The following is a 24,220-nucleotide window of genomic DNA, read 5'->3' on the forward strand; positions in this document are numbered from 1 at the left end:
CATCCACATGATAGCTCACAACTGTCTTTTAACTCCATTTCTAAGTGATCCAATGACTTCTTTTGACCTATGAGAGCACTAGGCACACATATAGTGCTCATCATAATACATACATACATACATACATACATACATACATACATACATACATACATACATACCTTATAAAATTTAAAAGTTATTCTAAGGGGAAAAAATCCTGATAGGCTAGAGGCTGGAATCCAACATTTCACACAGAAAGAGCAAAAGTGTCTGTGGTGGGGACGTGAGGGTTGTCACATGTCTTTCTCTCAACTGTTTTCCCTCTCTGTGGCAGCAGGGAGTCTGCACTGACTACAAACAGAACTGTACCCTGTAATTTCTTCCCACGGATGTCACTTGAGTTTGCCATACCACCAGCAGCACAGGACCATCCTCTATCCCATCACCACCCAGCAGTTCAGGACCAGCCTCCACCCCATCACCACCCAGCAGCACAGGAACATCCTCCACCCCATCACCACCAGAAGCTCAGGACCATCCTCCACCCCATCACCACCCACCAGCTCAGGACCATCCTCTACCCCATCACCACCCACCAGCTCAGGACCATCCTCCACCCCATCTCATCCCCAGCAGCTCAGGATCACACACCACTCTACCTCACCCCCAGCAGCTCAGGACCATCCTCCACCCCACCACCACCCAGCAGCACAGGACCATCCTCTATCCCATCACCACCCAGCAGTTCAGGACCAGCCTCCACCCCATCACCACCCAGCAGCACAGGACCATCCTCCATCCCATCACCACCCACCAGCTCAGGACCATCCTCTACCCCATCACCACCCACCAGCTCAGGACCATCCTCCACCCCATCTCATCCCCAGCAGCTCAGGATCACACACCACTCTACCTCACCCCCAGCAGCTCAGGACCATCCTCCACCCCACCACCACCCAGCAGCACAGGAACATTCTCCACCCCATCACCACCAGAAGCTCAAGACCATCCTCCACCCCATCACCACCCACCAGCTCAGGACCATCCTCTACCCCATCTCATCCCCAGCAGCTCAGGACCATCCTCCACCCCATCTCATCCCCAGAAGCTCAGGACCATCCTCCAACCCATCTCATCCCCAGAAGCTCAGGACCATCCTCTACCCCATCTCATCCCCAGAAGCTCAGGACCATCCTCCAACCCATCTCATCCCCAGCAACTCAGGATCACACACCACTCTACCTCACCTCACCCCCAGCAGCTCAGGACCTTGGCCTTCTCGATTTCCCACACCGTTCTTTCCATTAGTGTGTCATCACCCTATGGACACCAGATGAAATTGTAAACAATGGAGGGAGACTCTCTGTTGATCCCATGCCATCTCCACACACCTTCTGCATTTGTGGACTACTCCATCTTGAGCTCCAAAGGTCCTCAAATATGCATGGATGGAACCATAAGTGTTTTTGGCAGATAAAGTTGACGACATTAGAGAACCCAGGACTCAGCTCCCCCATCTTGCACTGTTATGTGCGACCGAAAGAAGAAACAACTACTAGTTCAAGTTTAAACTGGTCAACTTGCATGTCAGTTTTCAAAATTCCTAGGCAGTTTCTAGCACACTAATAAGGAAGCTATGCACCTCGCCCCTTCCTGTGTACTATCCTTACTAGACACAGCACTCTGCAAGGAACTCCAAGCTACTCTCATCTTCTGCACACACTAAAGTATGTTGACCTGGGGGCTATATTCCTATTGGACTGCTAGATCCATATCAGCATCACTCAACTGAGTACCCACCACCCAGAGCTAGTCACATAAGCACTGGGTGGGAACAGAAACCTGTGTGTGTGAGACTCTGTCATTGTACTCCATGAAGAAAAGGCAGTGATGTGGATACTAGTGGCGAGTGGATCATCTCTGTTACATGCCCGGAGCAGGCCATCTATCGGTCCAGTGAGTTCTGTAAATCGTGACCCCTTTATTCGGGTTCTATCAATGCTTGCTCTCTGCAGATTGACACTGAAGGTGGGGGCTGTAATCCCTCTTCTCGTCACCTTTCACCCAAGCCTTAGATAGCCAGAAAGACAAAAGGGATCAAAGTAGAAACAGGGCCTGTGGCTATACTGAGGAAGCTGAGATCTACCTACTTGAGAGAGCAGCGACAGATGGCTGCTAATGAACCAAATGGTGAAATCTCTATTGGCCCAAAACTCTACACTTTAATACACTGAGATCCCCCAAGCTACTCAGGCTGCTGTGGCAGTGTGCCACACATCTAAGTGTTTCAGTGACAGATACTTCTAATCCAAGGTCAAGGTGTCTCCAGGGCTGGCTCCTCCTACGTCTCCTTACGTATCTGTATCCTAACTACATCTTAAAAAAAACAAAAAACAAAAAAAGGATATGTTCAGCCATTCACTATCATAACACAAAACATCTGCAGAATCACATCTGTATAGATCTTTCTTGATAACCACAATTGAAAAATACACACAACACACACACACACACACACACACACACACACACACTTCAAGTACGTTTACTATCTTGCATTCATATCTATCCCTGGCTTGATGCTGTGGGCCATAGGTTGGGCAGACTTGAATCACCAGAGCCCACACTGATGGATATTTACTGCAGTTACTGCTACGAGGATCTTGCCTCTGAATCTGGTTATATAAGGTTCAGGGTGAGAGCTTCCTTACAGAACATCTGAGAAGCCCAGGTCAGCCCATAGTTCTTAGGATATATGATAAGGTTTTACTTCCCTGAGTCATTTACTTTCTCTAGCAATAGAAGTTTCATTGTGACTGATACTTTTATCTCAGTTGCTAAGGTCCCTCCAGTCTTTGCTTTTCAAAAATAATTCCTGTACCCCCTTTGTTCAGAAAAGGCTATCTGTAGGCATGCAGGTGAGGCTTCTTCTCCACAACTGTGAAGCCAAGTGCCTCAGGCCCTTACCAGATCCTTGCCGTTAGTGGCCCTTAAGTCTCACCTCTATAGGAAAGAAACTCCTGTGCTGACAATACCATTGATGGGAATCTTCCAAACTCAAGCTCTGTGGATTTTGACATAAAACTCAAATCTTATGAGAACAGGAACTCAACATGAACATCTCCATCCAGATCTGAGACATACAGCCTCCTGTATTCAGTTAGCTCTGGGCCCCCAAGTAAGCCTCCAAGAGATATAAATGTGGGAAGGGAGATGTAGGACTTAGCAAGAGACCAATGGTGTTGTCTCTAGTCTCCACTGGCCATCCAGATAAGGAAGCAAAAAAAATAAATGCCCATAACATTGATGTCCCTCCCTGCATTCTTCCGTACTCACTGGGAACAGTAAGCACCTCTTTCAAATTCAGTATCAGGCCTCATTCACATTCAAGAGCAAATTACTTCAATCATACAATTTTCTGCATCTGTGCAGTGTGGCTGCATTGCAAGAACAGACCATTTTGGACTGGGAGAGTGATGGACAGGATGGCCATTTGGACGGCCTTAGACCTAAGCAAGCCAGCTTGACTTCAGAATGGCTGGTGAACGGTTGGGAAAAAGAGGACTCAGAAGTACAGAGAAGCCTGGCGTGGGTGCATTCAGCTTCCACATCTCTACCATTCCATATCCACACTCTATACCCTGCATTCTACATCCACAGGTTCAGCCAATCATAGACAGACCTTGGGGATGGATTGCATCTAAATATGTGCGGACCTTTTTTTTTCTTAATGTGATTCTCAAAACAACACAGCATTTTGCATGGCAGCTGCATTGCAGTAGGTGTGATGGGTACAGAAGAGAAGATGTGCCTTTGTTTGGTGGGGGAGGTGAGAAATGGAAGGGACTAGATTTGGGGTGAGACTAGGTTCACAGGCAGAGCAGACCGCCCTCTGAAACCTTGCTTGAAAGCTGTCAGAGAAAAGGTGCAGCCCTGAAATGTCCTCTGTAATTTCTAGAGATCCCCATAACGTTCTGCTCAGCAAACCTTGAAGTAGAATCATTTCCCGAGTCTAGGGTCTGGTAGATCAGGTTGATCTAGGATACCCTGGCTAAATAACCATTTTGTACTCTGCAGCAGGGCAAAGGCTATTCCACCAGCCCAGAATCTGTGGACTGTAAGGAACCTCTCAACAAGATTCATCTGGCATCAGAGGCAAAGCCTGATTGCAAATGGAGAGGAGAGTGAGTACAGAATAGTGGTGGTGGCTTTCATTGGGTTCCCAAGAATGAGGGCCGATGACACTCTGGGAAGATTCCAGTGTAGTTCCAGCTATATGGGTCACCTTTCTGGTTTTCTACCTTGACCTTGGGGAGAAGGGGGACAGTAAAGGCTAAACATTCCTACCTTCAGGCTGTTGGGCTAAAGGAATGAAATCACATATTTTAAAAAGTACAGAATCCTGACTGGGACTGGAGAGATGGCTCAGTATTTTAAGCACTGGATGCTCTTCCAGACTGAGGACTTTGGTTTGATAACCAGAACCCACATGGCATTCACAACTATCTGTAACTCCAGTCCAAGGGGACCTGACACTCTCTCCTGGACTCCATGGGCATTTCATATGTGTGGCATATAGAAATGCATATAGGTGAAAAGCACACAAAAATGATAAATAAAAATGTTCCAAAAAAGTACAAAGTAGTTGTTTAATATCTATCTGCATGGACACATGACACCCCCACTCCTAGAATGACATCAGCCATTTGGCCCTGTGCATGCTAAGGGAATTTCTTTTACGCCATGTCCTGACCAGCAGCTTTGAGAGCTCAGTGTCCCACATCCTCAGCCTTACCAATAAGATGGCTAGATATGCCTACCTCTGCCTCCAACCTCACATCTGTAGTGTCACAAAGTCAACTGTGATTTTAACAAGCCTACGCAGCTGAATAAGAATCTCAGTTGATAGGACCTAGGCTCAACCCCTATATTTATTTATAGATCTCCTTTGTGATCCTGTTACATAAACTCTTTCTTATGGGAGGGGGGCACAAACACCTTCCTGCCCCATCCCCCCTAGATAGGGCACTGAGGGTGATCAAAGTCCAATTTCACCAAAGCCCAAATTGGGAACCAATGATCTTACTGGGTTTTGCTTACAGAACACGAATGGGAGGTTACGCACAATAGCATGTCACAACACCATAAAGATTCACACGGTATGTCTAATGACTTTCTCATAGCTCCGTAGAGAGAGTAACCCTTCAGTTACTCTTTAACACTCTACATTCATGCCAGGACTCCTGAGAGAGGCCAACGACCTACTGAAGTGTGCAGACTGGTATACGAGTTCTACGTAGCAGTTTCCCCCCAGATTGGACACTCCATCACACAAGGAAGCTCCTTAATTCAGAAGGTAAAGAACTTAAGATAGCTTCAGGAAGTCCCTGAAACTGACAAGACACGCTAGGCCCCCACCCTCCCTGGATAAGCAATTAAGCAGCTGAGAGTCCCTCTCAGACAAGCCAAGCAGCAAAGACGACTCTGGAACCAGACCAGCTTCTTGGAAGCAGAAACAGGCTGAGCTGTGTGCAAAGTTTTAGGCAAAACGAGCCACTCAGAACACTCTTTAACCTGTGGAGCTGCCTGCAGGCTGTGCAGTGGGCTCCAGGTTCCCAGCTTTGTGAGCTGGCACCCATGACAGCATGGGCTTTGGTCACTCAGCTGTCTCTGGGTCATTTCCGCTGCTATAAGTTATGCCTTACCCATATTTCTGTAAGTAACCCTCAATATAACTCCCTGGACTTTGGTCTGTTGTGGGCTCCCTTTCTAGGATGAGTAGACATGTGTTTTGCATCCCCCCCCCAAGAAAACTACTGTCACATGACAGTCAGGGAGAGGTATGATGGAAAAAGTGCAGAGTTGAGTAAAAGATGCTGGGTATATTCATTAACCAGAAGTAGAAAAAATTTGAACACTACTTCTCATTATACAGAAACCAACCACAGAGGAACTAAAGACATGGCGAATTAAATGGTAACATAAGATTTGGTTGGCCATCCATATCCTTGGATTCTGCATTGATGGGTTCAACCAGCATGAATCAAAACTATTTATACAGTATTAGTATCCACTGGACATGCAAAGAGTCTTCTCATCTTCATTCCCTACACACCGCTGACACAGCTCTGACATAGTATTAGGTGTTAAATCTAGAGATGATTTAATGTACCCAGGAGGAGGTGTAAGGTCACATAAAAACACTACACTGATGTATAAAAGGCATCTGGATACCCATGAGGCTCCTGTACATAAGGAGTTCTGAAAACAATTCCTGGCAGATAATGAAGACCACTATATTTGGGGAAAAAAAATAATGTTTTAAAATACCATTACAATCCTCTGGTGGGAATAGATTTCTTTCCTTTTCCTTTTTTTTTTATGTCAGACAGGTAGTGCACCCACATCATAACAAGGTTTAATGGGCAGCATAATATCATGCAGTGGTGTGAATCTCCAATCCTCACTCTTACGAACCAAAAAACGATTAGGAATGGATTTTTAAGATGAAATATACAAGTTGGAAAACTATAAGATTAATTGAGGATCACTTATTCTCCAAGAGATATTAGCATCAAGCCAGTGATATTTGTATTATCTGTAATGCACAATTGGCAACAGATTAGCATAGAATATAACCATTTTAGTAAAAGAGAGAAATAGTAATAAACAACTCAGTCACTGGTGGGAAGATACTAGGGGACATTTCCCAGGTGAGAGACAGTCAGTGCCCACACAAAGCATCTCCTGAACTGAAGGGAAATGAAAATGACTGTTGAAAAGGTTCCACTTTTCACACACTGATTTGGTGGTAAAAAAATTAGAAAGCTGGATGGTACCAAGTGCTAGGTAATGCATGGACAATGAGAATGGAGATATATAACTATTGTTCACAGAGCAAATACTCCTCCAATGAGCAAAAACCAGGAACTGTGGAAAGGCAGCACACAATGGAATGTCCACGGTCTCCGACTCTGCAATTAAGTAAACTCTTGAGTCTTAACTCTTCACCATTCCCTACTTCAATTTCCATATGCAAATCAGGGGCCTCTGTCTCTGTGGGCACTGGGATCTTGAACATGACAGAGACAAACAAATGGGAAGGAATTGTGGTGGGTGTTTTACCCTCCCTGGGCTGAACTTCCATCAGAGGGGTTCACTCTTCCTGCCTATCACACAGATACCCTGATTAATTCCTGCTTTGATTCCCACACAAGACCCTCCCAGGACAACAGCAGCAGGCTTTCTCACCAACCCACTGCTAATCAGTTATTTCTCAGAAAGCACACACAACTGAGGTGGTGGTCATAACATATCAATTACCCAGAACACCCCTGCTTGGAGGTTTGTATGAAGATAGTGAACTTGAAAGTTCAGCAAGGACAGTGGCCAGTGCTCACAAGTGGGTGTCATGCCATCACTGCACGAGCTAAAGCTCCTGGGACACTGGAAACCTCTGTACCTGCTTGAGTTCATCACGAGTGTAGTGTGCATACTCTACTGTTCTCAGAGGCCAGTCTCAGGCACAGCCCACATCCCAGAGTCCTGGGCTGAAGTCTTGCTATTGCACAACTAGACCAGGGAATGGACTGCAGTGAACGTTCACAAGCACCTATGCACCTGCTACAATGAAGGGCCCTCAAACCCTGCAAGTCTGGCTCAAGGGAACAGACCCAGGGAATGTGTACAATGCTTCAACTCTTCTGAACATGCAAATGTCCCTGGGTTTCAGAGGGAGATCGTTCTGCCAGTCCCTCTAGCTGTGCTCTCCATGGTGCTAAGCTGTCTCCTAACCCGGGGGACAGAAGTTTCTCCAGCCAATGAGATATTGGTAAATGACAGTGAAGCAGAAGCTTGGAGAGGCTTGCACCTTGGGGTCTTGTTCATTAGAGTCATGACATCTGGGTAAGGCTGAGCACAGCCCCCTGGAAGCTGAGACGCATGACAAGGGGCAACCTTTCCACACAGCCAAGTCATTTTGGAAAGCTGCCTGACTGACCCACGGAACTCCAAGAAGTACTAAAAGTCTCTCGCTTAGATCACTCATGTCTGGCAAAGTAAGAAGTGTCACTGAAGCCCTTGGGAGATTTTATAGAGACAACACCCTTCTAGGCTTGGCATTCAAGGCTGTCCCTGAATCAGACTTGTTACTATTACTTTATCCCTCCCTCCCACACTAGACATTGTGCCCTGGACACAGCCTGGTCACCAACCCCAAAATACATCTTATGCGTCCAGATTATTCAGCGTGCTACTTTTGAAGTTACTGTTGGCCCTGCAGTCAGCTGCTTGGGTGAACATAAGGAAGCTAGCTTACATCCCTTGAGGGTACCATTCCAGCCCCTCCACTAGGGGACTTTACATACCAAATTCTCTGGACTCAAGGCAGACCCAGTGGAAGAAAACAAAAACAAAAACAAAAACAAAAAAACGCTTGTATGAATGTATTAATATGCGTGTGTGTGTGTGTGTGTGTGTGTGTGTGTGTGTGTGTGTGTGTGTGTACACATGCATGGATGCCATAATTAGGGTTACTATTGCTGTGATGAAATGCTAGTACCAAAGCAACTTTGGTTTATTTGGCTTACACTTCCACATCGCTGTTCGTTGCCAAAGGAAGTCTACACAGGAAATCAAACAGGGACAAACACAGAGGCAGGAACTGATGCTGAAGTCACAGACAAGTTCAGCCTATGGGCTTGCTCCTTCTGGCTTGTTCTGCCTGCTTTGTTATAGAATTCAGGACCACCAGCCCACGGGTTGCCCAACCCACAATAGATTGGGCCCTCTCCAGCAGTCACTAATTAAGAAAATGACCTCCAGGCTTGCCCACAGCCCCAGCTTATGGCAGGAGGTTTTTCCACAGTTGACATTCCCTCCTCTCAGATGAATTTACCTCGTGCCAGGTTGACACAAAACTATACAGCACAATTGACCCCTTGACAACTTGACACACATGCATCACTGTAAAGCCATGACCTCTCCCTCTTTGTTAATCTCAGGGTTATACACTTGTAAGATAAACTAAATTAAATACTTATTTCAGGAGGGAAGAACCTGAGCACAGTCACTATCAAATCACATCGAAAACAAATCCCAACAGTGTGAATCACTCAGTGTTTAGTATATCCACTCATGATCATCTGGGCTCCTCCAAGGACCTGGTTCGCTTTAGCAGATCCACCCTCTACAGCACACACAGCTCGTCTGTCTCCTACATACACTTTCTGGCGGCCCTGTTTCTCAGCTGTCTTCCCATGGTACTGGCACCTCCAAACTTCTGGCGTCTTCTGCTACAGCTGGATTGCACGTTCCCCCATACCCTCTCCTGTGCTCTATGGTTTGAGGCCCCCACTTTCTCCATGGCCCCTTAAATCCTGGGGCTTTTACTGCTGTTCCAGCTGCAATTTCACTAACTGATGACCTCTCCCGGCTTCTCACCGTGCCAAGCTTCAGCTGTTTTCCATGAGCAACGTGCCTTCAAAAATGCATCACCTGGGAGATTCTTACACTACTACCAAGTCCGACTGCCAGCACAAGCCTGGCCACCTCTACACACAGCTTGCATGTGCTGACTCTGAGGGAACACTTCCCAGAGGTCAACAATGCTGGTCTCCTCTTAATCACAACCAATTTCTCAGATCCCTCTAAGCAGCAGCACGGATTGTCCCAGTAAAGGTTTCATTACTTCAGTAGTTCTGGTATCTTTTAAGCTCAGTTGACTCTTCAGTCCCACCTGACCAGAACCAAAGACTCATAATCCAAAATAGCCAAAAAGCTGTGGTAATCATTGCGGGACTCTTAAACTCCCCTCTGAAACCTCACAAACCAGACCTCTATCGCCTTCGTTGCACTCAGCATTCTCATCTCCCAAAGCTCCCACAAAACTGCTCACCAAGCTTTGAACATGAAATGGCTTTTCTTGCCCAAAGTTCCAGTCCCCCCACAATTCATCACAAAACACCACCATCAGGTCTATCACAATACTATCCTGGTACCACTTTCTCTCCTAGTCAGGACTACTATTTCTGTGATAAAATACCGTGAACAAAGCAACTTGGGGAGGAAAAAGTTTGTTTGGCTTACACTTCCGTATGACTGTTCATCACTGAAGGAAGTCAGGGCAGGAACTCAAGCAGGGCAAGAATCTGGAGAAGCTGATGCAGAGGCCGTGGTGGTGTGCTGCTTGCTGCCTTGCTCAACATGTTTTATTACAGAACCAGGACCACCTGACCAAGGGTTGCCCCACCCACAACTGACTAGGCCCTCCCCCCATTAATCACCAATTAAGAAAATTACCTGCAGGCTTGGCTTGCCTGCAGACCTGTCATAGGGAAGCATTTTCTCAATTTCTGTCCCCTCCTCCCAGATGGCTAGCTTGTGATTGTGACATGAAATGACCCAGCACAGTGTGTGAGTGTGTGTGTGTGTGTGTGTGTGTGTGTGTGTGTGTGTGTCATACTCAAGCATGTGAAAAACCAGATTATAACACTAGATGTATATAGTTGTTTGAGACAGGGACCTCTTAATGGCCTAGAACTCACCAAGTAGGCTGTGCACTGAGCCCTGGGCATCTGCCTGTCTTAGCTTCCCAAGTCTGTGCCATAACATGTAGTTTTTTCCCCCATGGGTTCTGATGATCAAATTTAGATCCAGCACTTTACAGATTTAGCCATCTCCATAGCCTCAAAGGGGTTTCAGAGAAAATCCTGCTGAGAGGGCTCTTACCATTACAGGAAGGTATCAAGGATATTTAGCCCTTTATCTGACCACAAGAAATGTTTATCCCAGTAAAGCAACAATCACGTTGGTGAGGATGTTTCTGATATCCTCCGTGCCTATGTGACTGCCAACACAGGCCTGGTCTCATCCTCAGGGTTAGTTGTTGAGGCTGAAAGCCCAGAAATACTCAGAAGATGGGCTTGGAGATTGGGTAACTATGGCGACTGCCCAAGCCTCCTGAGTTTGCTCCACATCCTTCCTCCTCACCCTTCCAAGAGCTTGGCTGAGACAGCTGGCTCATAGCATGGTGTTAATTCCTGCTTCAATACCACCATCCTCCGCAACCCCCCCCCCCACGCGAACCACTGAGCAACAGCAAACCGTAGCCATGCTGTCTGTCTGCAACGGAGACAACTGAAGAACAAAAGAGGTGAGTGGTACTTCACCTCTCCCCCAAGGAGATGGTTCTCCACTCTGTATCAGTGAGCTCCCAACGTTGCTCCCATTTTCAGACAACTAAACTGAGATTGGGTACCCTGGCTTCGGCACAACTCTAGAATGTCGCCGTACTTAGAAAGCCCACCATTCCTGAAGCTGGATTTACCAATGCTCATGGCCACTGCCACTAAGCTAAGTGGCTGTATTTCACTTCCCATTATTCATGACCACTACCCTGCTTTGATGTCCCACCTCCTGGGGAGTTAGATGTCCATCAGATTCATGATTAATGCCCTTCTCCCAGCACCCACTACTGTCCCTGTCCCAAACAGTCTATCTTTCCATCCTCCTATCTGAACATCCACTGACCCCCAAGACCCCTGAGAGTCATCTCAGCCATGGCTGCTGGGGGGGGGGTTTGAGGAGGGAGCTTCAAAGAGGCTGAAAGGACTTCCAGAAAACCACAGATTCTCACACTCTAACTCATTCTCCTTCCTCCCTGGGATGCTGGCATCACTGTGCAATTGTCCACCCTCTGAACTTCCTTGCCTCCAACCTGACCTGGGAGTTCAATGGGGAAAGCAGCCTGGCACTTGAGTCAGTGGAACCTTGGCAAGGGTCCTAGAAGGGGCCCAGTGAGCCACTACAGGACAAGCCTAGGCTGCATCATGCTCTGTCTAAGACACTGGAGGGATCCATTATCCTTGGCCACGCCTTATGGAAGACATGCAGCCAGGCGAATTTGAGGACAGCTCTAGGCCACTCCACCTATGCCAGCTCACTACCTGTGTTGTTTCCCACGACTTACTGACTTTAAAAACAGTCCAAATGTATAATCATACAACTCTGTAAGGCAGAGGTCCAAATGTCTTGACAGGGATGCTTTCCTACGGGAGACCCCAGGGGAGAATGTGTCTCATTTTTCCCTTATAGAAGCTACCTGAGTTCCTTGGTCCCCTGCTTCAGTCTCTAACTGCTAAGCCAGCAGCAGAACAGAGCTACATTTCTTCTCATCCTCCCCTCTCCTGCTCCTTTCTCCTTTTTCCTCTCCTTCTCATCTCCATCTCTGTCTCCTGACTCTCTCCCCTCTCCTGCTTTTCCTACTAGGAGATAATCCAAAACAAGGAAGGGACCAGTCAATTCCTTCCCCGGAGGCTCTCGAAATAGATCAGTGCCCTGAACAACTAGACTCCCCTGGCACAGTGAGTTTTTCTAGGGCAGGCCATCTAGATTTTCGGGCTTTGTTGCATTAGCTATCACACCAACACAAATAGAAAAGTTGATAGATGACAAGTATTCTGATGCATTCGAATAAGAGAAATCAAATGTGTGTGAAACTTTATGCAAACAGCAGCTTTAATTACCATTCTTTGGAGAGGTGTCGGGGCAGGGCAGGTGCTTAGAGCTCAATTTCTTAACCAACCCGGCTGTCATGAAGGTTGTGTGTTTGTCTCTCCCAGGGGAGCTATGGGCATAGCCGAAGCAGCTGCCTTGGCCTCCTACCTCCCCACAGAGATAGCCTAGAGAAGAACAGCAAAACAGCCTAGTCAAGTCCAGTCTCTTGTGTGTCGTCCCCCCTCCCACCCACATTTCCCCTCCCAGCTTTCTCTCTCTTTTGAAGCAAATATAAACAAAATCCCAACCTATAAACAATGACGATTGCTTCATGGGCTAGAGAGATGGCTTGGTGTGAGTACTGAAGTTCAGATACTCAGAGCGCACTTAAATGCCGCATGGACATAGTGTAACTCTAGCACTCCATACTAAGTAGGTGAACACGGGGGATCACCTGAACAAACTGTCTAGCTGTCCTATCCGTGTCAGTGGGTTCTGGGTTCAAGCGAGAGACCGTGTCTTAACATATAAGGTGGAGAGCAATGAAGCATGACTCTGACATCGGCCTAGGGCCTGCACACAAGTGTATGCACATTTGCATGCACAAGCACACATGGGAACGTACATGCACATACTATGCACACCACACACATACATGCTTAAGAAAAGATCACTTTGTTCCCATGAGAGATAAATTGGAGGCATCATCCTCGCAGACAGGACAGCTCCCCCGCAACCCCATCCCAAGACCGCTACAGACACCCCCAAAATTTGCAGGATGGCATTTTCCCAGAACAAATTAGTTCAGGGACATTTTGCAAGGAATAGGGCAATTATCTACTGGAGACTTCCATAAAATCAATGTGTGTTCTAATTTCCAAGCCACCGACCCCCAGATACTCGGTGTCTTTTATTAAGGGCACAGTGGCCTTCATCTCCGTGGTGTGAGTCTCCACTCTGATCCCTGCTCTAGACAGGCCTCAGTGGTCCTCTTGCCCACTGCTGGTCAATTGCGAGGAAATGACGGGCCTGCGTCTATGCTGTGCTAATTACGGAGCGCATGCATCATTTACTCAGCCTGGCAGACTGGGCCCTCCTCCTTCCCTCCTTCACAAGCCCTCAGAGGCAGGCAGCGGATGCGCGTGGTGACAGCTGGCAAGCCAGCCTCTGGGAATAAAACATTTTAGCACTTCATAAATTTCTAACAAGGTTTCAAATTGCCGCCATTTCCCTTCTTCCAGCTCCATCAACTAGCAAAGGGGTGGGGATAGAGACTAATTAAATCTACAGGGGGGGATGTTCAGCCAGTAGGATGGATACTTATTAAAAATAATGAACTGTTAGGACCAACCTGCAAAGTAAGTCGGAATCCTCCCTGTAGCCCTGACATACATAAATACAAAATACAGACTCTGGCTTTGGGATCATTTGACATGGAACTTAGAGATGCCACAGAATGCAACACCAGCTGGTAACAGAGTCACTGAGGGATGACCTTTGTAAACCTACCAGAAGGTGACATATAGCTAGAATGCTATAGGACGGTGAATGGAAACAAGTCTGGCTTGTTTAAAAAAAAAAAAAAAAAAAAAAAAAAAAAAAAAAGGTTATTTCAAATCCATTCCAATCTATGATAATTTTACTGCAAACAATTGACCTATGGTAGCTGGGGCATTAAGCCAAAGCAACACAATCTTCAAATCCTCGAGAAGTGATTATGTCCAAGGTCTTTTTATTTTTTTATTTATTTTTTGATAATTTCATACATGAGTACTGTATTCATATCATTCCTACCCCATAATCTTCCCCTCCAGTTCCTACTGTGTGTCCCCCACCTCCCTATTTACTTCAAGACCTCTTCAATTATTAATGCATATACATCATATACTACACACACACACACACACACAAGTGTGTATATATAATTTGATCACCATCCATTACTTTGGAAAATTACCAGAAAGCTACAGCAAATAGCCCTCTTCATTCTGTACTGTAATAGGAATGACAGAAAGTATGCACCCAGACAGCATGGGTAAGAAAAGAGAGCATGGAAGCCACACAAAGATGCTTCAGAGACAAAGAGGACAAGATAGTAGGATATAGGAGAGAGGTGTGTGCAGACAATGGAAAGATTAAAAAAAAAAATCTCAATTTTTCCACTGAGGAAAGGCTGTAGTATGTGGTTCCTCCCCTCCAGCCCAGTCCCACAACCACGTCAGCCCCAAATAAACACAAGCAGCTCTCTGGCCTGAAATCCAGTCACAAGGGTTGGATTGGTCATGTGAACACACTAGCACTGAATCATGGCACTGAGGATTCCCAGCAGTCACTCTCTTACCAAGCACTAAGCAGCCATGCCCTCAGTTTCCTGCACAAGGAGGATGTTCCCTGGCCTTCCATCTTCCTTTCCAGCCACAAGGCCCTGCGGTGTGGCTGGGGATGAGGGTCAAGGTGCCTGCTCTTCGAGTGTTTTTGAGTAAACAGCCTTGTACGTATCAGCCTTGTAAGTATCAGTTTGGCTGCCACTGAGGACAGAGTGTGCTGGAAATGACATCTCCAAGCTGCTCCTGGTTGAAAAGCAGGTTGAAATGATGTCTTCGTATAAATTGCCGTCTTGCTACTGTTTGTTCCTGGGCATCACATGGGATGAATTGACAGTCCTGCTTATGATGTCTTCTGTGACAGACATTTGGGACAGAACTCAAATGATTTGACGTGGCCAACTTTGCAAATTAGTATCTTTGGTACAGGTCTCATCTCATCTGTGTGTGTGTGTGTGTGTGTGCGCGCGCGCGCGCACGCGTACACACATGCAAATGGTTGTATAAACATGTGTATGCATGTGAGTGTGTCTGTGTATGTATATTTATACATGTGCATGGACATGTACCTGTGTGTACACATGCATATGTGTACACATGTGTGTATGTGCAGCTGTGTGTGTTCACTAAGGATGAATACTATTTCATTTTTCCTACAAATGCACAGATTTGGTTTCAGGAACAACAACAAAAAAAAAAAATCAAGCATAGTAAAGAGTGTGATGAAGCAGAAAGCTATGCACCTATAAAATATTTTGAGGCCTGTTGAAATGACTCAACATGTAAAGGTGTTTGCTGCTCAAGCCTGGTGGCCTTAGTTTGTTCCCTAGAATCCATGGAAAGGTGGGAGGAAAGCAACTACATGAAGTTGTTCTCTGGCATCGACACATGTGCCACAAATCGTGTATATCTGCACTCATGCATGCATAGTATGCACAATAATAAATAAACTAATTGGTTGAAATAAAGACCATTGTGATGTTGAGAAAAGAATCAGGAAAACATCTGAATGTAGAGCACCACACAGGCTGTGACTTAACTAAATGATACACAGTAATCTAGCCCCACACCAAATCCAAGATTCCATGCCTCCAAGCCACGAGGCTGCTGTGTGATCAATACAGAAACAGGACCATGACATTCCTGTCTCACATTCTTCTACAAACTCCCAAGGAGTCTTCTGTGCTCATCCAATGCAATGTTTCCTGTGGTTATAATGGAAACCCTTGGTGTTGCTTCCAGGGAGTCCTACAGGGCATAACTGATGAGGACAATAGTAGTCCTGGCTGGTGTCTGAGTATAACAATCTTCTCTGAGCTTATTCTCAACAGACACCATGCCTATCCTAATGATCCCAATGGTGAGTGAACATGTGGCCCCTAATATACCTGCGGCCACATCTACCTGAACACTTGTGTACCTGACCACCCAAATGGAGAACGTTCTCTAGGCCAGAGCAGCTTCCAAGGAGCACATAGACTGAAATCAGCAAAGTAGAGCACAAAGCAGTAGGCAGATCTCTGTGAGTTCAGGACCAGCCTGGTCTACAGAGTGAGTACCAGGACTGCTAGGGCTGTTACACAGAAAAACCCTGTCTTGAAAAACAAAACAACAACAACAAAATGAACCCAAAGCAGTTAGTCACTGGGAATTCAAGCCGAGTCCTGATCTGTGAAGGGTCTCAGAGCAGGAGTGCTCAGGAATGTAGAAGGGTTCCACCATACCTTGGAAATAAGGTGGGTAGAGACCCCTGGAGGGGAGGCTGCAGCTCACTCAACAGGGAAGTGGATCCAGTGCCCAAAGCTGTGGTATTAATGACCAGTTAAAGACATGTTTTGATATCAGGATGACTATGTTTGGGAACCAAAAACTTAGAGCCTCCTATAAAGGGTACTAGGGATCTGTTCAAATTAGCACACAGGCAGCCTTGATCTTAGAGGTTTTCCAGAATTCTTGCCCTGTCATTAACCATCTCCCACCCTATAGGAACACTTCAGAACAAAGACTGACATTTTCAGTCTGTGATGAAAGACTTGTACACAATGGTTCCATGTTCTGAGCTAGGTGTTACATGAGAGGGGATAGGGAACATAGAAAACTCTAACAAAATGTGGGAATTTGCAGACACCCTGCACTAAACACCTGGCCTGCAGAGATGCATCATGGGGTCAGAAGAAGTGAGGCTGGTGGTGTTCTCTGGTATATACAGATGAATGTGGCTGACAACTCAAGAGCCCTTAAGACCAGCCCAAATGGAAGCCAAGTCTCCTGGGACCAGTGAAGAGCTTCTATGTGCCACCTTGGCCCTGTGCCTTATACCTAGCTGTAGAAAAGCGACAGCAGATATTCTCACAGTGCAGCCTCTAGGTGGGCTCCTTTGAGCTCTCCTTGACTAACCACACATTTTCAACTTCTTAGTTAATTTTATTTTTTTACAGTCTCCAAGTTTAGCAGAGGTGATAGATAACCTTGGTTGCTAACTTGACCATATCTGGAGTCAACTAAAATCCAAGTAGGTGGGCACACCTGTGAGGGATTTTCTTGATGACATTATTTGAGGTGGGAAGATTCACCCCAAATCTGGGTCACACTTCTTGGTGGCGGCACATATAAGGGGGTATGGAAGAAGGAAGCTATGGCTTCCATCTGCTTGATCAGCAGCTCTCCAGGAACCCTCTGGGACTCCGAACTAGATTGGAATGGCTCAGATATTCATCGGGAAGCAGCCATCGTTGGCCTATTCAGACAGTAACCTGCAAGCTACTATAATAAATCCCAATATATTTATTTCAGTTATTTCTTTAGAGAACCTAATACAAACACTGCAGGATTCCTGCCAAGATAACAGAGTCACCCTCAATATTTGATCACCTGGGATGTCTGGATGGGTTTCTTGGCCTCTACCATCACTTGGCAACGCCTAGTGACCCTGGCCTGCCTTCAGCAGGAACCCTGTCAGGTCAGGCTAGCCATATGCCCCTCAGCAATACCATCTACTACTGATTTTCCTCCTAGACCCTGGAATGTAAATGCTAGCTCTCCTTGCTACATTGAGAGGTAAGCCAGTTTCTCTGCACTGCAAGCTCCCTGCTTGATCCTTCTGTCTGTTGACCTCACTTACTTTTCCAGTAATAGCTCTGAGCTCTTCTATAGAAAGAGTGAAGGAATGGCCTTTGAATGCACCCCATGAAGCTTCTAAAAATACAAGGGACTTATTACATCACTGCTTCCATTTTTTTTTTTTTTTCACAGCCAAAACAGGAAGTTGCCTTTGACATTTCTTCAAAGAATTTCCTTCTTTCTTTTTTTTTCAGTTTCTCACTTGTATTGAACTATGAAAGCCAAATTTGGAATCGGCTCTCAAATTTCTTTACACTGTTCCCCCTCTGTCAGCAGAGTAGTATCTAAGGATAAAGACGTAAAGATCTGATTTTAAAGTTTCCCATTCCAACTTCAGTGCCCAGGGAGATAGTAAATGCTGTCCCTGAGGCCTGTCTCTGAGGCCCCACCATGAGTGCACGGACCAGCTTGTGGTTCCTGGAGACTCACCCAGTGTTTGATTTGATGTTTCTTCATGAAATCAAGTCAGTGTTGCCCAAGTCCCTGGACAGTTCCAGGCTTTCAGCACAGCCGAGTACATGGACTAACAGGTAGCATTTAGCATCTGCAACCTACCTACGGGACACTGGCACATCCTTCGGTATGCATAGACTTTCCTCTCTCTTATACCAACATGAGATAGATGAAGGTACTGAGGTGCAGGCCACACAGCTGCTGTGGAAGGGAACACAACTACAAAACTGAACGCCAACCCTATCTGGAAATGTATCTTAGTAGTTATTTAAAAAAAACATAACCATTCTGGGGGGGGGAAGTAAAATTACAAACAGGAGTGTGGGAGAACCTGGGCAGCCTTTTTCTTCTACAAACTTCCAGAGGATACGGAATGTCTTGAAAGGAATGAGACAGACAAGGGAGACTTCTTGCAAATCTGTGATAGCTTCGGTCGGGCCTGAATGTGTAGAAAGCTTGCTACTCACAGCTCTGCACTCGGAGGCTAGCTCCCTCCTGATGAGGCCTTGGGGAAACTGCAGTCTCGGCAAGTGGAAAGCACAGTAGACAGTGGTAGACCCTACTTGATACTGCCATGCAAGCCTTCTGTTTGAGGAACAGCAGGAAACAGCATGGCCGTACCCAGCCACTGTCAGCAGAGACCCAGGTGACTTCTTTACCCTGTTTGGCAGAGGATGGGTGTCTCTAGAGCTCCCCTGACCTCAAGGCTGGTGCCATAGCTCTGAGCGGTGATGGAGGGACCCAGATGGGGAGAGAATCATTAGGATTGATTGGGAACCCAGGTCACCTCAGACAATTTCAGAAGCGAGGCACTTTGAAATAGAATCTCATGAGCACCAATGCAGGTGCCTCCCCCAACCCCGGACGGTGACCAAATTCTCTTCTGCACCTTTAGATCCAGGACCAGGCTAGCTGTTTGGACCCATTTTCTGGCTCCAGAACCTGTGTGTTTCTTCTCTACACCTTCACTGCAGGCTCCATGCCAATCAAGCAAGGCTAAAGAAGAGCGAAGGTACAGAGAAGACAGGACCACACACTTTGCTCTCAGTTGCAATGGTTTGTCTGATTGGTGCTGCTGTTATTACAACCTTCAAGCCTGAAATAAATTCCAAGCAAACATGGTAGGAACAGCCTAAAGCAGGGTAGGTAAGTTCATCTTACATAAATGTTTTATTTCCAGGGAAAATACGCACATGCCACACAATGGGGAAAGACGGCAGAGGCTGGAGTTGATCATGGAATCTCTGTGTATTTATCTTACTGCATCATAACATGGGGCTATATTAAGGGGACTGAGGTCACCAAAAAAAATATTCGTTTTGGCTTCTTATGCCGATCAAATCATTATAAGGCAAATGAGAATTGGCATAGAACTTATGCAGAAAAGATTGATGACACACACTAAGTGTGTCAATGCAAATTAAACTCCCAATTATCCCTCTCTACTATGGGTTGGAGACATTTTTCATCTGGCTCCCCACAGTCCTGCGCAATGTCTACTCTGTGTGATGGTTGACATTGATTGTCATTTTGACAGGACCTGGAATGATCTAAGGGACAAACTTCTGGCATCCCCATGAAGAAGGGGTACAGAGACTGAGCAACCTGAGGTGGGAAGACCCACCTTACATTGGGGCAGCGACATCCCACATAAGTTGGGATCCCCTGGCTGCACAAAAACCAGAAAGCGAGCTGAGCAGCAGAATGTGTATCTCTGCTTCCTGACTGCAGGTGCAATGTGACAGCCACCTCGGTCTTCTGCTGCCATCACTTCCCTGCAATGGCACGCCGTACCCTCAAACTCTGAGCCCAAGTCAACCCTTCCTTCCTCCAAGTTGCTTCCTCCAGGTTTTTGGCTATACGATAAGAAGAACAAGTAATGTATGCAGTTTGGGAAAACACATGAAGCAGAAGTCCCCATTCTCCTCCTCCTCCTCTTCTTCTCCCCCCCTCGTGTGTGTGTGTGTGTGTGTGTGTGTGTGTGTGTGTGTTGATCTGTGTGCATATGAAGGAGGGAAGACATCAACGTAACTTGCCTTCCTCCATTGCTTGTTATAGTTCATCTGGATGATGACCAAACCCCACCATGAGATGCTCCTCACCCTCCTCTGCCACAGCCAACCACACGCCGACTGCGCTCACAGGCTTCCCTGGTGCTATGAGATGGGATGATTCACAAGGGGAATCCTGGACCCCAAGGTCTCCTACAGGTCACCGTGAGGCCATGCCTCATCTGAAAAGTGCCCTTGCTGAGGCAGCCCCCCCACTCCACCCCACAGCTGGCCTTCCAGACAGTTTCCCTCACAGAAATGCCCTCCCACCCCCAATCAGGCTCTGCTTCTGGGCACTCTGTGATAACCAACTGCCACAAACCTGAGGCTTGATACAATAGAACGCTTAATCCTGAGGTGTGGGTAACATGAGTGTTTCTGCAGGCTTCAAAGGAGGGACTTCCTCATAACTAGTCACCCTCTAGACACCCCTTGACTTGCTGACTTGTCACTACAGTTCCGCACAGCTTCATTCCTATGAGCTATATTCTTGAGTCCACACCCATCCCTTTACAGGCACAGTGGTTTGTTTAGAGTTCATCCTAAATCTTAGCTGACTTAGCCTTCAGATCCTTAGTTATATATACAAAGGCTCTGTTTCCATCGTGCATTATCAGATGACCACAGATCTGAGAGATCACCTCTCAACCTCACTCATTGCATCATCCCGAGACACCAAGTCAATGCCTATAACCCAGGCTTATCAAGGGCAGACTCAAGTCTCCTGGTTTCCCTCTGCCCATACCAAGAGACATTTGGAACCACGACATTGCAGTTGGTAGCTGTGTACCTGAGAACTACAGATGCAGGGTGTCAGCCATTAATCCGATTTACATTTTTATCAACAAAAATAAAAAGTGTCAGTGGTCTTGTAGACAAGAGAGCCGGCAAGATGCTGAGCACTGGGAAGAGTGGGTTTAGCTGCCAGCTGTTTGCAGTCATTGTTTAGGGAGGCCAGATGCCCAGCATCTAGGGTCCTTGGGGATTCCATTGAAGCTAGGTCCAGATGCATCCTTACTTCTGGGAAGGAAGCCATGGTCCCTTGGGAAGCTGAAACTGGGTTGAACCCTACCTACTGAGAATAGTGAAGCATTCCAGCTGAGACCCTGCACAATTGAGAACTTCATCTGAGAGTAGGGACTCTGACACCACGTCAGGAGTGACAGACCGCCTGGTGTTAGTTTTCAACACACAGATTGTAGGGGGACCAAACACCCAAATCATTGCACACTTTAATGAAACAGTGTCTATTTCAAAAATCCTGAACACTTACATAAGTGTATCCAGTTTCTTTTCCAGGCTGTAATATAGTTAGCGAACATCTAAAAGATATCTGTCTGCAGTAAAAAAGGAAGCTTATATAAACACACACACACACAAGTCGGATGGAACAGTATTTGCAAAATAAAATAAAACTATAATTCCAAGAATTAAAAAAGATAATTTGCAAAATAATAATGGACTTGTGATGGAAACATTTTTAAAAAAGACTTTAAAAGAAACAAATGGATAGAAGAAGATCAACTATACATCAAGCAAGAATCTTAGAAACACAGAAAAAGGAAAAAGAATTCAAAAGAAAATAATATAAATATTTCATTTTTTCAGTAAATGTGGATGAAAATCCAAGAAGATCAAATATTGATGAACCCAAATAATACATATGTAAAAGGATAAATGAAAATAAATGCATTATTACATGCACCTTAACAAAAGGAAAGCAAGCAAAACTTGAATTACATAACCAGTCCTTGGAATAATGCATGGAAATGGGGACACACCATTGCTTCCCACTCTACTGGATGTTTCCATTTCAGTCCTGATCATTTTGAAAGGGACAAACTTTAAACAAGAAAAGAAAGTGTTCTTGGTTAAGTATGGAAAGATAAGACTCCTGTCAGGGTGCTTTTGGAGAGTCCACTGTATGAGGAGCAACTGCTATGTTTGGATCTTAAATGTCCTCTTGTTAGCCAGCCTATGGATCTAACAGGAGGTGATTCCATCTTCAGGAGGCAGGCCTTGAGAAGAGGGTTAGGTCTTAGGGAGTTGCTCTTGACAGAGATAATAGGTGTTCTCTGTCTCTCTTCCTGTTTCTCTATCCCTCTACCTCACAATCTCCATCCCCTCCTTATCTTAATCTCTCCCACCCTCTTTTTCTCCTGCTGACTTGATATGACCAGTCTTTCTACGCAATATCAGTGACTTTCAAGCCATAATTGCTTCTTTACATGTAACTAGTCTTTTACTTCTACAGGACCTGTCTACTGCCAACTAAAAACAATTAAAGACAATGTGAATAACTGGAAAGGCATCCCGTGTGCATACGTTAGAACTAAGAATACTGTTAAAATGTCTGTACTACTCAAACTTATCTATAGACTCAATACAATTCCTATTGGAACATCAGCATTATTATTTATGGCAATAGAAAAATATCCAAGAATTGTATGCAACCACTCAAGATTATCAATAGCCAATGCAATCTTGATTCAAAACATCAAAGTCAGAGAAACATATTGCCACACTTCAAAACATAGTACAAAACTATAATTCAAACAGCATGATTCTGGGAGAAAATGCACCAACCATTGAAACAGATAGTCAAGAATCCATGCATGGGGCATGTGCCTGTGTTATCTTAGCACTTGAGGGCTGGGACTTGGAGAACTCAAGTTTAAGACAAGACTGGCTTACACATAAAGACTCTGTCTCAAGAAATGGAGAGAAAGAGGGATGGAGAAAGGGAGGGAAGGAGGGAGGGAGGGAGGGAAGAAGGGAGGAGAGGGGGAAGAGAAGAGGAAGGAAGGAAAGCAGGCAAGCAACGAGAGCTAAGAAACAAACCTTCACTTTTAAGGTCAATCTATTCTCGTCCTTATTTTCCTTAGTTCATATTCATCATATAAAATGATGACCTTCTCCTTCACCCAGGCAAATTATGTCATGTTGTGTGCTTATGTGAACATCCCACTACACTTTGTTCACCCCCACATCAAACTTCTCCCTGTCCTACTGTGTGTGTGTGTGTGTGTGTGTGTGTGTGTGTGTGTGTGTGTGTGTGATGGATTCAACATATGTCAGAAAACCAAGTTAGATGAGGAGAGGCTATGGAGAATGTTCTCACTGAACTGGTGGGTAAGCTTTCTCTGGCCTTTGCGACCTTCCTAGTCCTCATGTAACTAACTCCCCAAGGATCTGAATCTTGGCTTTTGAGTTAGCCTTTCCTTCCCCACAAAGACCAGCTAGATTTCTTTTTTCTTCTTCCTAGTTTTCTTTCTTTGTTGCACACGGAAGGTGCCTATGGTTTGACTGACCCATATCTGGGGATGGCACAGGAATCCCTAATGGTTTTCAAACGGCCACAGCTTCCTCCTGTCTTTCCCTATCTTCTATTGGAAAAGGCAGGTTTATCAGCTGGATTTTAGTTCTGTTCTACAGAGTCTGGTGAATATGCCCCTTTAACGAGGAGTCCTGGCACTAACTTATTATAGGTTACAATCACAGTCTAGTTCCTCTGTGGGAAACACTCCAGAGCAGTTGGAAAGGCCTCTAATGTAAAGACAACAGTTGATGAGAGACTAATAATTTTTGCCATCTGGGAAATGCTGAGGATAGGGTCCCCAGTGTAATGTTGTCTCAAAAGCATCTTCAAATGTTGATCCTTCTTGCCTTATTTCCTGTAAGCCATTATTCAGTTGTGGGGTCAAATTCAGGGTAAAGGCATATGCCTTGCATGAACAAGGGTCTGGGTTCAATCACAACTACTATGCACCCAAGTTCAGTGGAACACATAAAATG

At 45.7% G+C, this 24,220-nt stretch overlaps 1 protein-coding gene and 1 non-coding gene across 2 annotated transcripts in view; both read right to left on the reverse strand.

Annotated features, from left to right (window-relative positions):
* Dscam (DS cell adhesion molecule) overlaps window positions 1-24,220 on the reverse strand; it is a gene marked incomplete at its 5' end in the record, with an annotated part of 506,420 nt that overhangs the window by 436,463 nt on the left and 45,737 nt on the right. The window lies entirely within an intron of this gene.
* LOC127227586 (small nucleolar RNA U13) lies at window positions 6,365-6,470 on the reverse strand. Its single transcript, XR_007835002.1, has one exon. It is a non-coding gene; the product is annotated as a small nucleolar RNA U13 (small nucleolar RNA).

This window comes from Phodopus roborovskii, unplaced genomic scaffold, assembly GCF_943737965.1.
Source record: "Phodopus roborovskii unplaced genomic scaffold, PHOROB, whole genome shotgun sequence".
NCBI classification, from domain to species: Eukaryota; Metazoa; Chordata; class Mammalia; order Rodentia; family Cricetidae; genus Phodopus; species Phodopus roborovskii.